Source organism: Amblyomma maculatum, chromosome 9, assembly GCF_055883805.1.
Source record: "Amblyomma maculatum isolate TAMU_Amacu chromosome 9, ASM5588380v1, whole genome shotgun sequence".
Classification (NCBI taxonomy): Eukaryota; Metazoa; Arthropoda; class Arachnida; order Ixodida; family Ixodidae; genus Amblyomma; species Amblyomma maculatum.
The window spans coordinates 17,931,707-17,945,530 of NC_139352.1; the positions used below are offsets into that span (position 1 = coordinate 17,931,707).

At 46.6% G+C, this 13,824-nt stretch overlaps 1 protein-coding gene across 3 annotated transcripts in view; it reads left to right on the forward strand.

The window, feature by feature from the left end:
* The window catches only part of LOC146178472 (uncharacterized), a 147,705-nt gene that overhangs the window by 79,263 nt on the left and 54,618 nt on the right, over positions 1-13,824 (forward strand). For 2 of the 3 annotated variants that reach the window (XM_084578301.1, XM_084578300.1), the window contains one exon: positions 434-500. The gene's annotated coding sequence lies outside the window, so the exon portion shown is untranslated. Of the gene's footprint in view, positions 1-433; positions 501-3,857; positions 4,078-13,824 lie in introns of those variants that run through there. The other variant, XM_084578302.1, reaches the window with a different exon arrangement.

A 13,824-nucleotide genomic window follows, 5' to 3' on the forward strand; every position in this document is an offset into this window, starting at 1 on the left:
TTAAATAGGAACTTTTTTTTTTTATTTCTACTTCAATAGGCAGTTAAGAACAAGATTGGCACTGACATAGAGCCGGTATAGCCGCAGCGAGCCACACCCTTTACACCTTCAACGGCATCGTTCCGCGCATGCGCATTGGCTCTCCGATATTCTATACCGCTAACCTATTGGGTCACCCTATTCTGAAGCTAACTAAGGGTGACTCTATGAACGAGCACGTGACTTCGCTAACAGTGGTGAATCTATGCACGAGCCCGTAGCCTCACCAACATCGAGAGAGAAGGTTAGGAACTTTGTTTTCTATGTCAGCAGACACATTTAAAGGAGCACATTAACCTTCTATTCATGTAGCCGTTGGAGCAAGTTCGCTTCGGTCATCACGATGCCTGGTTGTCGCCCAAGACAGTTAACCTATTTGATTTGTTCTTTGCAGGTGGAGCGCTCGCAAGCGGAATTTCCCTTTACTCTGAGCACCAACGAAGACTCGGGACCTACTCCTGGTGAGAATTCTTTCTCGTCACTTGTCAGAAGGCGAAGTGTGTTAAATTGCATTGCTCTGCTGACCAATATGCGGTGTTTTTAAAACTATTCAATGCATATTTTCTCTTCAAAAGTTGTGAAATTCACGCTCATGCAGCCTGCCCAGGTGGACTGTATACGGAAATCCATCCATTATATACGTGGTAGCGAGACTACACTAAAAAGACCACCGTTTTAAATATTCAACTTCTTGGTTTTAGGGCTGTGCATTATATTGCGAAATCGAAGCCCTTCAACGTAGAAGGTGAATACAGTATATGAAATTTCACTACCAGCATTGTTGATAGAAATAAAGAATTCTTTTGATAGCACGCTAAGTTGGGTTTTGCCGCAGTGCCTATTGCTGAAATGGCATATTTGCGCGCGGCATTGTGACTGAAATACTTAAATCTCTTCCACGCAATTAAAGTCGTATGCTACGTATGTATTTCATCCAATTGGCGCCAATTTATGAATGTGGCGAGAGGGAAAGCCAATTCGAAGGCTTTTCGAAACATTTAACAGACGGTTTGGGTAACACGTTCGACACTGCTGGAGATCATAAAAATTTAAATAGTGAGCTCACCTTGATGATGACAGCATTCAGCTTCGCAACCTAATTGTGGGCCTTAAGCAAAAACGTATGAAAGTTGATTAGCTAACTCTAGTGGAATTTAATTAATAGTCTTCATGCTTCCTCTTCCATGTATACTGTCCGAACTAGCGTACAATGAAACGCCGCAGACTGCGCTGGAGCATCTCTGGCACGGTTTTCAAACTATGAATGCGCATAGGAGACTTTGACGTACCCGTGGTATACTACCATAAATCTTTGGGCATTTCCTTTTTCTGCGATTAAGACAGACCACGTGGGAATGCCAAATCGTGTTTATGAGCCTAATTGGTAGCTAACATTTCAGAGAATGAACCCTCAGATCATGCTGTAGTTGATGGTTTTCGGGTGAATTGCTAGCTCTCACCTCGTTTGTTGGTCTAAGCTGCTCTACTCGCGCGCGTAGGCTGCGCGAAGTATACAGCAGCTGCGGCGAGGTTTCGCTTCAAGCCAAATGCGCTAAGCAAGGGTAACTCACACTTTGTGTTTGGTGCGGACATGCGCTTTGGTACCCGCGTCGTTGCATTCTTACAAATTTATCGAGGTTTGAAGTCGGGGTTCTTTACACCACTAGTTGCCGTTGACGTTTCAGGCGTTATTGGCATTACCGCGTCCCCGAGGCATCTTGATCGCAGAAAGGGTATTCGCCAGGAGCACATGACGGCGCTCGAGAGCTTAGAAAGCGGCTTGGCATGTCCGCTGAAAAGAAGCGCGTGTAAAATGGACGTTTGAAAAAATCGACGCCTCTGTTGTATCACTCTGCATCTTTTGGGTTTGATAGGGCCCGTCCACTCACTACGAAATTCTGATACAAAGAATGCAACCGCGTGTCCGCCATTTTGGTTATAAGCTTTGTCGACTCCATTTAGCATGCGCGTAAGAATTCTTAGACGTCTAAGAAAGGCCTTAGCGTGAAGGCACACTTCAGCAGAAAATGTACAGAGACACAAGTCTCCAGATGCACTTGAAGCTATAGTTACTGCGTGCCTACCTTCACACAAACCGTTTGCGAGACACAATTTGACTATGAGTCTCCTTGCTGTATAGTTTGGATGGTGATACTCCTGCCGCACGGCACTCATCTGAGACGTTTCCGTCAAATTTACCTATCTATATAAAAGAACAAACCTTCAAATGAGCAGCTATGCATCTATACGGCGCAGCCCAAAGGTGAAGCAGTCACTCAGCTTTAGCACTCGTTGCTGTCTGTCAGGTTGGTGAAGTGAGAGTTTTAAAATTAATGCATTTTATGCTATCGCTAAGTTCATAAATAATCTCATCTTGATAAAAACTGCCGAGAGCATCTCTCAGAAGCAGGTGCGGATTTAATAAAATCTTGGATGCCATGAGCATTCCGTAGAAACTCTGCATGGATGCTACTTTTTAGAGCAAGCACACTACTTCACGACCAAAGTTTCAAAAGCGGGCAGTTTCTAAGGACTGACCTTCATTTAACCTTTTGAGCCTAGCATACAGCAGTAGAGACGGTGTTCCGACCTCACATCTGCAAAGGCTCCTTCGTCTCTTCTGCACTTAGCGGCAAATGTGCATCAGGGAGCAGCGCAGCGTACTCCTTTGAATATAGGGACCTGATTCCCGAGAGCCATTGCATTGCCCTTGAGGCAGGGATGTAAGTCATATACGTTGAATGTCAAGCAACTTGTCAACTTTCTCGGTACAAATAAAAGCTCCCGTGGGTCAAAAGCCCGTGGTGTGGCTGGTGACAGGATCCACCTGTCACCTGCAAACATTGGTGCATCAAAGGGTCACAGCTCCCGCCTGCCACAGTTGGCACGTGGCGCAGTGCATAGATGAAAGTGCCTTTTTTCACTGCGCATGGCGCAGTGGTTACGGCGCTCGACTACTGTTCCCAAAGATGCGGGATCGAATCGCGGCCTCGGCGGACGCTTTTCGATGGAGGCGAAAAGCAAGGCGCCCGTGTGCTGTGCGATTTCAGTGCACGTTAAATAACCCCAGGTGGTCGAAAATATCCGGAGTCCTCCACTACGGCGTCTCTCATAGCCTGAGTCGCTTCGGGACGTTAAACCCCACAAACCAAAACCAAACCAAACCAAACTTCTTAGTGAGAGAGGGTAGATACAGAAAAGCAACTACCAGAGGAGAAAAATATTCCGGCATGCGCGCGCGCGTGTGTACACTGTATGTGCATCCCTATATTGTGCTTTAGGTAATGCATCGTACTATGAGTGGTCGCGCGGGGCAGGTCGTAATGAGGTTCCCATGCTATTGCATTACCACATCTAATGTAATTATGACACCTTCCTAGTTTATTCTATATTGGCTTCACTTGTATGAATGACATCGTGCCCACTTTGACTCAACGGTTAAAACGGAATGTAGAGTTGTATTTGTAGCAGTTCCCAAATAATACTGTATTGAAAAGACGGGCGCCTGGAATGTCACCAGTGACTACTCGCCGCATAGGCACGACTAACTAAACCGTACTAACAACCCGCAAAGAGCGCGGAACCACATTACGAACGTGGAAACGAGCCTGGAGGACAATTAAGGCCGTGTTCTACTTCAACTTCATCTCAAAAGAAAGATAACGCGAGGCGCTGTCGTCTTCTTGTGCTTGCATTGTCGTGTATAAAGCTTTTTATTCTGCGAACCCGCCGAGTATAGTTTGTCATTTCCCAAGCCCAAACTTACGCATCCGGTTCGCACAGAACATCGCTCTAACTTCTATCGTCGCCGATAATCTGATTTTGCTGAAAGCGTGACAGCTCGGTCGAGATAATGGTACACGCATGCGCAGACATGGCAACTCGGAATCCACAGTGAAAGTTTCGATCACTTGATGCTCTACATAAAGAGGGAAATGAAAATAAGTAGTTAGAATTAGATTGAGGATATTAAGGCGGAGGAACATGAACAATAGAGACTGGAATTTCAATGGGGACAAGTGGGAGCGCCTGGTCCCGGTGAGTGGGCCATCAATCTGCATTTTAATGCATGCTTTTATTATGCACGTGAAATACTGCTGCTTACTGTGTCCGCGCTCCCTTGAAAGGCGCGTTCTCGGGAGCGCAGTATACACAGAAGGGACGCGTTGTCGGTAATGCAAATGCTGTCGCCGCCCCTGCCTATAGAGCTACAAGCGTGGCCCTGTACGCTTCGGTAGACGTTTCTTTTATGGAGTTTCCGCTGCCATCCGCTTTCTTATTCAGTTGGTTCTGTACAATTCCGCGGAGGCAGAATTAAATAGCATATTCCAGAGGGCAAACGAAGCTTTTTGTATAGCTGTGTGGAAATACTCCAGAGTGCAAGCCTTCTTTCGAGTAGCGCATTCATTTGTTCGCATTTGCATGCGTGGATTTCGAACGCGGAAAGATAACAAAGAGAAATGCTTCTTTTCCGCATTCGTATTTTGTGCAACTAGTTTAGACTTGGAAGAGGAAAAAAAAAAACGAAAATAACCGCCATGAATGAATGAATGAAAACTTTATTTCCACCGAAAAGGAGCCCTTCATCTCCCGCCCCCGGTAACCCCCGGCACGCAGGCCGGGGAGCGGGTCATGAAGCACTGAACTAGAAGCACGTGACTACTGCGTCACCTGGCGCTTCACTGCTGCATGCGCTTCGTAAATGACCGAGTCGAACGAACAACTTCTGAAAACGCCGCCGGTGGCTGCTTTTCGATAGAGGCGAAAAGCAAGGCGCCCGTGTGCTGCGCGATGTCAGTGCACGCTAAAGAACCCTAGGTGGTCGAAATTTCCGGAGTCCTCCACTACGGCGTCTCTCATAGCCTGAGTTGCTTTGGGACGTTAAACCCTGCAAACCAAACCAAACCAAACCAAACCAAACTAAACCAAACCAAATCAATTATTATTATTATTATTATTATTATTATTATTATTATTATTATTATTATTATTATTATTATTATTATTATTATTATTATTATTATTATTATTATTATTATTATTATTATTATTATTATTATTATTGATGGTAACGTTCTGGACACTGATTGGCGACTCTACCGATCGATGTATAATAGTTACTTGGAATTGGCCTTTTAGATAAGCATCATTATAAAATGCAACAAGCTTAGCATTCGCGCTGTAAAAGAAGGAGCATAGCTAACAACGTCGCGCGAGAGAGTAAAAAGCTTTACTCCAGTGACGACCTATTACAGCGTAGATTTGCTCAGTAACTTAAGCTGCCGTAGACGGTGGGTACAGGGCGCACATAATATCACGTGATTTCTGTCGACCCATATATACTTCGACGCAACGCTCGCCGTTTCGCGCCCTATAGCAAACGTTCCGACTCAGTGCCATCGTTTTCAGACATCTGCGGACTGCTGTTCAGCTTCGCGTGTTCCGGTGTAGGTCCCGCAGGATTACGGGCTTTAATTCGTTCGCACTAAGTCTTTTTGGTCTTTTACTTTTATGGTCATATTCCGCTCACGACGCTGCGCCCATATACGAGGCAACATTGGAGTTCCAGGGCAGCCGGCAGCGTTCGAGATTATTCTAGGATAGTTCTCCCTGAGCGATTATTTCTACCCCATTACGTATTCAGGTTTTGATCCGACAGCTGCTTGTGAAGTCCACAGTCCTGAGGGAGCATAAGCTTCATTAACCGGGGATTAGAGTGCGACCGACATTTCGGTGGCGGTCGGTGTTTTCGCTCCCTATGGATATCACGACCGGGGAGCGGATCAACAGAGGATACATTAACGAAGGTTCTGCAGCTTTTCCGGGATTAACTGACAAAAATGACACAAAACGACCCGGAAGTGCCAAGCCACCTGTCGCTGAGAATTTTTCGACAATAGCTTGAGCGGATAAAAGACTGGAGAAATTCCACTGACAGGACCAATCGTGGACGAGTTGGCAAGCTATGCAATTATGCAATTACAGACATAGTTAGAGGCATGTGTGCGACCGCTCGGGGCAGTGCTGGATTAAGTCAGTTTATGGAGAAGAGGGCTTGTTATTGTCCACAATAAGGTTATAGGGCCGCAGTGCGACCGTTTTTTGGGGCTGTTGGAGCGACTGCCTGCATGTAGCACTGCTAAACCATTGGCTGCCTTATTTCTAGTTACCCTCGTAGCTAGATACAAACCCGCAAGTTATTTACAAAACAAAAAACACAATTTAAGTTCAGTGCCTATAGGCGGCGAGACAAATCAATATGACTATCGATAATTCAAAGCTGCAGTGACCGAAAACCTGTTGGAATTAGAGGAATAAATTTGAGTGTGAGCATACTATGTGGCGCCATGGAAGGGAGTTTGTGCGTTCGTCGGAGCCCTCTTCCATTCCGTTCAACCTCCTTCATGAGCAAGCAAACCCAGCAGGAGAGTCGCAACCTGACATGATAACTAACATTGACTTGTTCCGCCGCGACTTATTCAGTAATGAATGCAATGCCGAAATTTGTTTTCCGTGTACGTAGTGTTCCGCTGTGGCATTATTTTGTTTATACATATTATCACATGTGATTGCAAGCTGCAAAAATAGAGCGGGAGTAACTGATTGATTTATTATTTGATTGTATAAGTGAGCTGGTGAAACAGTAGGCGAATAAGTTAATAATTACCGTGAACAGCATCGAAGGCACAGGCGGATGCAGAACAGTATACACGGATTCTAGTTAACGAGGTGGGTATTCTTTTGCACTTGGTTTCTGTGGCCCTATCTCCAGCGCAAAACATTTCATAATCGTTGGAAGACATCTAAATTTATACAAAACTGTATTCCTCAGCTAGCAGCATTGCCCAAGGAAGGAAAACAAGCTAATATGGTTGAAGAACACGCGATGGACGCTTTACTACCCCCATTTAACACTCATGTGATGAAAGACAGAGGCAGGAAGTACTAAGTGTTCTCCGAAACAGGAGGGGGACTCAATGCAGATAGAGAGATAGAGTGAGAGAGAGCAAGGAAGAGAGAGGTCAGTGCGGAAGCAAAAGAGGAAAATTATAATAAAAGGACAGTTTGTGAGGTTAGAGACGAACGGAAGAGGGGAGTGCTGAAAGGAAAGGAGGGGCAGAACTCGAGAGGAACGGAATGAACGGAAGAACTGGCAGCCAGATCGCAATCAGGGCGGCGTAAATATTGATCCCGCGATGAAAGTCCGGGCAGGGAGAAAGAAGAGGGGTGGGGGCTTGGAAAACTCTATATAGAGGACGGTCGTCATGGTTACGTCCACACGCCGGACGTGTAAAGCGAGGATCACGGCAGAAGAAGAAGGGGAGAATAAACGAGAACTTACGGGAAAAGAAACGAGCCAGGACAACGCGAGTCGGGAAATAATAACCAAAATAATAAAAAGCCGAAAACTATGGTTGACGGGGGACGGCCAAGCGTTTCCACCCTTCCACGGTTCGGCGAAGACGGGCGCAACGTGACCCGATATTGTTCACTGCCTGGAGGCGAATACGCGTCATGTCCTATAACACGCAGGCAAACACAGACACGCCCCTCCCTCTCCCCCCACCCCTAGCAAACCTATACTATGGACACCTTGCTGCTCTGTGGACTAAGTGCCTCCGCTGCGACCTTGTTTGCCCTGCGTAAAGCCCATTTTCTCAACACACTTCGATGTGTTTGTTCATACGTTTCTGGAGTTTCATTGATGCTATTTGTCGTTGGAGCCTGAAGGAGAAAGTAAACACAGAAAGTAGAGATAGAGCATGCATGCAATTTCTGAACGGCATTGGACGGCTTGAGCTTGAGCTCAGCGTGTGTAACGGCATAACGGCAGCTGTCGAGACAATTTTCCAAGTGCTAGGACAATCACACTTATTACATCCAATCTTCCGACGTGACGTGTCCTCTTTCTCCCGTGTTCTTCAGCACAGCCTATGCCCCCTTGTTACTTTCCGTCGTTGGGACACTGTGACCTTGGCATGCCATATAACCTTGATGACATGCGTTCTGCAATAACTTTGTTCTAGAGTTCTAGGGGAACAGGAGCACTTCACCTCAAAGGTCGAATAGTCGAAGTAGGAATGGGGCAACAGACGGGCAAGCACATGGTTGTGCACCAAACTGTTCATGCCCATTCGATCGTGACTACCATTGCTATGGGCATTAATACGTTCTTTCCGTCACAGATAGTTTGAGGTTGCAAAATAATAAGTCCACAGTCTAACAGCAGGCCCTACCTTACCCTCATGAGTACTTCGACAGACAATCACTACTCTACAAATCCTTCGGTGTATATGTGTTTGCCATTCAGAATATCTGTACGATCAAACTATCTCACTATTTCGGCAGGAGCAGTGGAGGGGGTGAGATGAATTTTCTTTTTATTCATGAGGCGTTACGCCACGAAAGAAGAGACAATAACTCATACTAAGAGACTTCACCCTTTGCTACTACAATATAACAGAAGAAGTAGTTATGCGCAACGGCAATCCGTCATCATGAAGGAGGAGTGTTTAGAAACGTCTCGAGTGGAATTTAGAAAGCGACGAACAAATGCTCAGATTGTAAACCGTTCTTCTTGTCAAAGCATGGGGCGGCTTCACTACAATTCTTAAACGGGTTGATTAGCTGGGTGACAGATTAAAGGGCACATAAATAGGGAATGAGGGAAGGAGGGCGTGTGGCCGCATGGCAATATATTGACTTTCCATCGGCTTTTTGCTTTCAGTATTGCGTGTTCAACTCGTGCTTTCTCTTGGTTTCTGAAAGACCTCCAGGTGCAGCTTGTTCCGCAGTCAGAATTTTCATTCTTTATGTCACCTGGTTACCCTGACCGCTTCCCTTTCCCTAGTACGATGTGCTGCTGTGTATCTGACCTCACACCTTTCCGAAAGCATCCATGCTATGGCCCAGGAGGTTAGCCCTTTCACTGAGGGCTCTATACATATCCTGTCGCCCACTCTGTAGCTCCGGGTGGACCTAACTAGACGCAAACAACTGCCCCTGCGTGTTGGAACACAGCCCGGGCAGAACTGGACCAATAGGCGCGGCACGTAGGGGCAGCGGCAGCAGCAGCAGAAATAACGTCACACACAGAGTGAGCGCGCGAAGGTCGAGAATGTCAAATGCGTGTGTCTCGGCGGGGGGTCAGGGGATATACCATGGAGCTTGTCGTCGTAATGCGTACAGCGCAGAGCGGAGCGTCAAACGATGACTGCGTGAAACGTGCGACATGTTGCGCTCGCCAGGTGCTTGTATTTGTGTTTTCGTTAATGACGGTAGCGACGCGGCTTGTTATTACGTGACTCGGTGTGCGTTCGCAGGTCTAAGCGTGGGATCAGTCGGGGGCCTCGGCGCTGACTACAGCGAGCGCGCAGGTGTGTCCTGGGTGCGCGTACGTGAGAAAAGAAGTAGATGACGACGCCTACCCTTTTTGCCCCTTCGCTTTGCCCTTACCACATCACTTCTTTTTCTTTTACGATACCACTGCTATCTGTTTAAAGCTTCATTTGTGCCTCAGGTGACGACAGCGCGGTTGCTTGTTGCCCTTACCATTACTTGAGAAGTCTACTACTGGGGAAAGCTAGAAAAGTGTACGTCGTACTCAGACTGGATGTAAGCGTAGTTTAAAGCGGAAAGAGAATGTACTTTAAATGTTTGCACACCAGTGGGCGTTAGGAATGGTAGCTGTGGGTACGCATCATGTCGCGTCGGAATGCAACTGTAGTCGTTGGCAATGTTTTATGGATATGCAGAGAATGCTAGAAAGCCGACACGCGCTTTCATCGAGGTTCAATGCAGTGATTTTATAAGCAAAATATAAAAGACCGTAAGCGAACACTGACAAAAACTAGAAATCACATTAAGAAATTTCGATGTTTCACCTTTTTCTCCGCTAAGAAAGAACGAGAAGAAAAGTTTGTTTTGAAAGTTGCAGGTTTTTGTCGGCCTTCTTATGTCATGTCCCAGCTAAGATGGACGTGATTTAAAAAATCCTAAATGTATTTTCCTGATATAAATCATGTGAATGTTGTTAAGAATTAGGTAAAGTATCGGATATGATTTCTCTGTTCCATCTGCTTGAACGGTCAGCTGTTACCGACGGATGATACTCATGTCACTTTGTAAAGCTCTGATGTAACTTTGTAAAGCTTTGTATACTGATGTCACTTTGTGAAACTCAGTTGTGAATTCGTAAGTTGTGGCGCGCCACGAAAATTGTCCGACCCAGACGTTTCCTACGAGGTGACCCTTTGGCGTAAAGCTTTTTATTCGGAAATAATTAACGCTTGTGAAGTATAAAAGAAAAGCAAACATACTCGTGCACCAAAATGAGGCGTGATTAGAGCGCCCTCTAGCGCGATTCGCCAAAGCGCCACTAGATTCGCGTTTTAAACTCTGTCGCTACCCGCGACATAGTTTAGCATTGCGCCTGGTTACGAGAAAAGCTTTATCACCCGCTGACCAGCCGCCGATGCTTACGTTGGAACAAGCAGTAATGCATGGCTCAGCTGTGGGCCGTCTGGGATGCACAGAGGGCACTAATCTAGCTGGTAACGCTTTACCTAGTTGCGAATGAGAGCGCTGCAATCGCGGTGCATGTGCATATGCAGATACACTATAGTAGTACCAGATGTGATCGATGCACACTCATTCCGCGACCTCAAAGTAATATTGGCGTCGAGGAATGAAGCGCTTGACTCTACAGCGAAGCAATATCTTGACCTTTAGTGAAAGGGCTGGAATAGACCCCTGGATGACTGCCGACCGCTGATTCACCGGTTACTAGCTATCAGACTTAATCGATCTCTGCTGCGTCAGTGATGCAATGTTCCCATACTAAGCACCTCATACCATCTCTTTAGGAAACAGCTGTCGATGCCGTGAATGCTCGAGAAATCTTGTCTGCTTTCGAGTTAACGTAAACGCTCCGTTTTTCACCGCTACTGCCTGTACAAAGCAATCAGTGAAAAGAAAGACCAATATACTGCTATGGCCGTCCACTTCATAGGTTCATATCGGAAGGCGAGCTCATTTTTCGCTGGAAATACCTTGCCTCAACAGGCTGTGAATCCCACTATAAGCCTGGAAACCTTATTACTCGGTCTGTTAGCACAGCCGTCGCAACTCGAGAGCCCGCGGCCAGGTAGTCGCCACTCGCTTCCTCCGTCTCGATGGCGCTTGCCCGACTCGGTCTGCCCTCTGCTTAAATGATTCAAGTGCGAACAGGGGCCACTCAAAGCGACAGCGAGCCTCCTGTGGGCCCCGGAGTAATAATGCAGAAGCGACAACGACCTTGTCCACGCGACGATGACGCCACGGGTTAACAGCCTGCTGCGGGACGACAAACGAGAGGCGAGAAACGCGTGAAACCGAACATCGTCAATGTTTGCTCAGGGCAGCGTTTCGAGCGTGTTTCTCTCGTACCGCCGGTACACTGGGGTCACCTAGCGCGCTAAAAGCGTTTTACCACAGCGAGAGGAAACATATCGCTGTCCTCTTTGATGGAAGTTTGCGAACCGTCCTTTTTAAGGCGTCTCAAAACGAGTAGATGGACAGTGGGCGGGGGTGCGGGCTGTCGCTTTCACTGATCGACCGCATGGAGATGACTGGGGCAATGTCCACCATGATGAGCCTCGCGACGTGAGCGACCATGGCGTGACTTTTGCCTAAAGGGGGAGAAAAAAGCAGAATAAAATGAGGCGTGGTCGCAGTCTGCTTATATCCGGCGGCGTCACGTTTTAATCTTGTATTAGGACATTGCGAAACCTTTAGAGCGTTGACACGAATGGAAAACGTCATCACGCGAAGGACGTATACACCATAAAAGTTTGCTATAATGAGTGGGCTTTTATTTTATGCGTTTTTTTTTCGTCTCATAGCGCACATCAAAGCTTTACTCAGGCTCTAGACGACTCTGGACTGCTTCATTTATTTAGAATGAAGAGATAATAGGCCTTGATATGTAAGAAAGGCCTTGAAGGCCTTCGCTGGTGAAGGATATCTTATCGGGCTTCGTGTATGCGGCGGGCATCGTTTTGTTTGTAAATGAGCCATGAAAGTAGAGATTGGTTCCCAAAAAATACGGCACCTCTATAGTACAATTTACAACTCTACATGTCAGTAACGTTAACAGGGAATAAAAAAAAGCATACAAAATTTGCACTTTTGCGTATGTCGCAAAGATGAGCGAGAGCTAGCGTGAATGTTGTCAGTTTGTTTTAATATATTCCTCTTACAGCTCTTTCTCCCCCCCCCCCCCCCCCCCCCCCTACTTCTCTTTCCTTCGTGGCCTGGCCCAGGCGTTCGCCCACCGATGGCAAGACTGCTGTGCTTTGATTCTAGTGTGATGCCTTATACCACCTCTAAAGTTCGCGGTTAATCAAATTAAACACTATCGCTGCCGAAATTCGTGGTTGCACTAATTAAGAGCACACTGCAAGCGAAACAGCCAGATCGTTGCTGTGCGAATATCATTTTGATCAAATTAGTTCGTGGAAACTGTTGCCTACACAGAATCAATGCTTAGTGGACAAGTATGGCCTTCGGAAGCTATCGCGTCGTCATTGTAATGAAGATGACATGTCCCTATACAGAGTAGCTAATCAACGGCCAGTCATACCGAATACATCGAGGGCAACAAGTGGAGATATCGGCGCGTTCTCTGTTCGCTGTTACTCAACCATAAATCCTTCGAAACACTGCTCTCGCGTGTCAGTGACGTTGACACGACGCGACGCTATATGGGACACTCCTCAACTTGCATTTCGCTGTAGACGTGTTGTTTACTTGAATACTCGCCGTCACAGGGCCCGCTGAACTACGGAGAAAAAGGGAGTACCGAATGGTGGTTGCGCAACATGAGTGTCGCGATTGCAGCAACCGCAATTGCGACAATACTCAGATTGCGTGCCGATAGCGACACGCCGTCCTACAACGAAAACGCTCGATTCGGCTTTTGCGAGGTCAATGGCAACCACATGCGGTTATATTTGAAACAACGCCAAGGATAGAACAACGAACCAGGCGCACACCCTGACAGCCGCGGTTCCCTCTCTGCCCCGTCGATCAGAGAGGACGGGACAACCAGCTCACTCGTTTCATGTCCTCGCGGGCAACGAACGGGATGACATTACGCTGATGTCTTTTTATGCGATCCGCAGCAACTTGACAAAAGCCTATCCTTCTTCGTTTTTTTTTATCAGTTTTGATCTTACAGCGTATTCTGAGGACCCCGGCTGTCTATGATATATATTTTTGTACTGCCTCTCTTACACGAAACATTACGCTCAGCCGAAAATGAATGGATCGTTTCACGCTCGCGATCAATGGGCTGAAAGTTAAGTATGGGCATTTTTTTCAGCATGAGAGGAAGAGAAAGGGACAAAAAATGGAAATGAAGTTAGGTAGGCAACGCACTGCTGGCTACAACCTTACACATGGGAAGGCGAATGCAGGGAAGAAGGCAAGGAAGAGGGGAATATGAAATTACTTCCACAAGTGCCCCAGTCCATCATTCCTAGGGCACAACAGCACACTGAAAGTTCGCGGCCTGAACTCAGCCCTCCCAATCGAAAAAAAAAGCGAAAAAAAAAAACGTATAAAAATGCGGTAGAATATTAGTAGTTATGTCGTAACTTCATCATTTTATGTGGTTCATTAGTACTTCTGTAGTTTTTTTTTTCTGACTAGGCCGAATTTTCACAAAATCTCCAGAGCGCCTTCACTGCTTTCTTCTGAGACGAGGGTGTATTTTAAGGCCCCAGGATATTCGCTTCCGTTAGG